The sequence below is a fragment of the Octopus bimaculoides genome, chromosome 6 (assembly GCF_001194135.2).
Source record: "Octopus bimaculoides isolate UCB-OBI-ISO-001 chromosome 6, ASM119413v2, whole genome shotgun sequence".
Lineage (NCBI taxonomy): Eukaryota > Metazoa > Mollusca > Cephalopoda > Octopoda > Octopodidae > Octopus > Octopus bimaculoides.
In genome coordinates this window covers 99,250,795-99,254,692 of record NC_068986.1, presented here as the reverse complement: position 1 = coordinate 99,254,692, position 3,898 = coordinate 99,250,795, and the positions used below count along the sequence as shown (strand labels likewise).

Below are 3,898 nucleotides of genomic sequence, written 5' to 3'. Positions count from 1 at the left end.
CTATATAGCCATGCTGTTCTCTTCCGCTTTCATGTTTTTCTTCCATGTAAAAGGGAGGTATCTGGCGAAAACAAAAACAACCCGTTAAGAAAGAATATAAAATTGTCGGGTAAAAAGACACAGAACTATGTAAACGCCACCTAATTTGTCAGTTACATGGGTGATAATGTACAGGAAGCAGCAGATAACCTCCGATTTGTAGTCTTGGTAAACGTTTCGTTAACAAACGCACAATGTGCTTTGATTTAAACCCTTTTGGTAGCTGAAAAATAAAACGATGAAACATTAGCAGCATGAAGGCGCCATTATTGCTTAAATTCATAAGCTTCTCACTTACTTGTTTTAGTCATTGGAGTGCGGCCATGCTGGGGCACCGTCTTGAAGGATTAGGGTTATTTGAAAGGATAGAACAAGTTTGGTGCTTAATCTATCGGTCTCTTTTTGTCGAGCTGTTAAGTTACAGAAATGTAAAGAAACCAACACCGATTGTCAAGGAGTGGAGGAAGACAAACACAGACACAAACCCCCACCCCATACACATACACACAGAAACACACTCACAAACACACACACGCACGCACACACACGCACGCACACACACACATATATATACGGCGGCGGGCTCCTTTCAGTTTCCGCCTACCAAATCCACCCACAAGTCTTTGATCGGCCTGGGGCTTCAATTGGCAACAATTGCTCAAGATACCACGCAGTGGGACTGAACCTAGAACCATGTTGTTGAGAAGCGAGCTTCTTACCACAAGGGCATGCCCAAACCCATAAAGGCTAATCAACCACGCCGCGACGCAAAAACGCAACCTTCTGATTCGAAGTTAAACGCTTTGTGCCGCACATTGCATTAAAGATAAGGATTCAAAATTATTTTCAAATTAATTGAAATATTGCCATTAGGAGAGAAAAGTATTATGCATTAGTTTAATTTCAAATTTTGGTATTTATACTAAATTATATTGAATTAGAAATTTAACCAGAGGGCAAGCTGTAGATATGAAGTACGGTAACAAACTAGACATGCTTCTGTCTTATTAGGTCTCCTCAGTATATTTTTTTATCAACATTTATCAGGCCCTTGATAACAGACATATAAACATTTTAAATGAAGTATTTTAGTTCACTATCTTAAGTACGTTAACACCAACTCTTAATTTCTCATGCAGAATATGTAAGTTGGTAATTTCCCCTCTCTCACTCTTTCTTTGTTAAAATTATAATGGTTTCCGATTTAGATACAAGAAAAGTTGTTAATGAGTAAAAGTAATTAGCATACAATTTATTACAATGATTCAGACAGATTTTATACTAGGAAGTAATATGAATAAAGCTAAATATTTTAGTACTGATAGTACTTTTATCTTGCTACTCTATATCGTCCTTAATACATGCAATAATTGAGATGGCTTATATTTGGAAAACCGCTTCTGTTTCCACGATTTTATAAACCCTTCACCGCTAAGCCAGATATCAGCACAAAAGCTTCTAACAGGAATGTCGGTTGCTAACAAGGGGCTCACACTTCGTTCGCCTGATCAATAAGAAGTAGTTGTGAAATCGTAAGATCGTATTATAACCGGCTTGATAAGAGGAAGCATTAGACAAGGTAATCCTATATATATAAGACATTAGAGAAAAATCTGGATGATCAAGGTTAGAATGCCTTCGATCCAAGGTCCGCTTGGTCAGGGTTGACCTGGAACTAAACAACAACAATAATAATCAACCATCTCCAGGCAGATGTATTCTTCTTTAAGATTTATTAAGTCACTAAGTTTTCTGCTTCTATCGTATAAATTTTATAGAATTAACTTTTATACTGGTTTCAGATATTTATCAAATGCTTCTGATGTAAATAACAAACATTTTATGTTAATTTGAATATTAATAGACGTATGAATAATGATCATATTCTTTATTAGGTAGGCAATCCATCAGAAGTGATGAATTATTTTAGTACCCGGACAAGAGACGATGCAAAGCACTTACTTGTAACGTAGAAACCTTGATAACCTTTTTCGTGGGATTCTAGAAAATAAAAAGAAAGCATTGCTTCATAATTATCTCATAAAATATTTCACAAAAATATTGAATGATGAAATATCTATATTGGAAGATAACTGACAACAAACATACATATTCTGAAAACTGGTCTTGGAGTAGGTTTTGTGTTGCCTTGATTATGGAATTAGTCATACTGCTTGTCAGACATGGAAGCGCAATTTAACAGCTAACATCACTTTTATTGAAGTTGTATCTACCTTGTTATTGTTGTTGCTGCTGCTGCTGCTACTGCTGGTGTTGGTACCCTTCAGATATAAATATCTCTTTGAAAATCAAAGAAAAAGAGGATATCTATGGACAACTGCTTCGAAACCTCCTGCTTCTATATCAATACTATGAATTCATATTCATACCAATAATAATTGGAGCACTAAGTTTTTGTTAACAAAAGCTTAAAAGAGAATATGAATAAACTGGGGTTTTCAGAAAGAGAAACTGACCGGCTAATTCATACATTACAAGTGCAATCTGTGAGTGGAACAGTAAAAATATGCAAGACTGTTATCAAGTTCCAAATGTGAATTTGTCTGTGTTAACTACAACCCAAAGATTGAGCCGTGTATCTTTGTTGGAAACGGGCTTCCTCCTCAGTGGAAGATTTATAATAATTAAAAAATAGAAGAGACATACATATTTCTTGTTATGCTAAGAGGCGGTGCACGGTACCGAAATTTTAGACTCGTGTCAAATATATCAGATTCTTCCAAGTCATTGCAGAAGTATCTGCATAAGTATAGTCTACACTGCCTAATTTGTACTGGCATCGACTCGCATAAGTTGTAATAATGAAGTAAAACCAAACAGTAATATTTTGAAATACGTACGTTTCTAGCTTTCTTAGTATACAATAAGAAATTCATCGATTACACAAAGCTCCCTCAGTTTAAAGCACTTAAAAACTATTTTGGAAATGCTTTAACTGAGGAAGATTTACGTAATGAATTCATTTATTAAATATTGCGCAAAGCTGAAACGTACGTATCAAATGATTTCACAATATCAGTATTTGACGTTACTTCATTATTAAGATTCTGTGGGAGGGGTTGCGTATAAGTATCCATTTTAAAGTAAGTTGTTATTATCAAACTTCGATATAGAAATTTAGCCATCTTTAGTCATTAATAATTGGTAATATTGCCTTGTTGTGTCGGCACCGGAAGTCTCTTGATGGTTTTTCGTAGATACTTATATTCCCTTGTGTTTGTTACCAGTTATATTTCCAGTATAACTGGTTTTGACCTTTTTTTAACTAGGCTTTTGAGGTTAGTTTCAAAGCAGATTGTATGAATTTAATTTTTTCATATCGTTGTTAGCTGGAAAGATACATTTGTTATGCATTATAGATTCTGTTTTATCGCAAAAACATGTGTTCTGCTTGCGTGCGTGCGTGCGTGTGTGCGTGCGTGCGTGCTCGTGTGTATGTGTGTATGCGTGTGTGTGAGTGGGTGAGTGAGTGTGTATGTACATGCTATTTCTTTTAACTCGCGTGCTGTGTTTAAATATTTTGTTCTACGCTGTGTACGCCGTTGGATTGGATGATACAGATAGCTAGGTGTCAAAACCATAATGATTTCCAACAGAGCAGCATAAGATGGGCATCTATTCCCGTTTAGACAAAAATTGGTGTTATTGCGATATCTATGAGGTTGATTATCAGTTCTGGGGTTCGATCTTGAGTGTGCACTTCAGTATATTGATAACATCAGAAACATAAATATATGTAGTCATGTATTTATATATATAGATAAGTGTGTGTGTGTGTGTGTGTGTATGTGTGTGTGTGTGTGTGTGTGTGTGTGTGTGTGTGTGTGTGTGTGTGTGT

At 35.7% G+C, this 3,898-nt stretch overlaps 1 protein-coding gene and 1 long non-coding RNA gene across 2 annotated transcripts in view; both read right to left on the bottom strand.

Moving 5' to 3' along the window:
* LOC106878914 (glutamate receptor 1) overlaps window positions 1-3,898 on the bottom strand; it is a 41,978-nt gene that overhangs the window by 8,311 nt on the left and 29,769 nt on the right. The window lies entirely within an intron of this gene.
* Window positions 1-3,898, bottom strand: part of LOC106878921 (uncharacterized) — an 8,006-nt gene continuing 4,108 nt past the window's right edge. Inside the window, exons 2-3 of the long non-coding RNA XR_001410569.2 lie at window positions 2,002-2,040; window positions 1-61 (exon numbers count right to left, since the gene is read on the bottom strand). This is a non-coding gene — a long non-coding RNA (uncharacterized LOC106878921). The remainder of the gene's footprint in view (window positions 62-2,001; window positions 2,041-3,898) is intronic.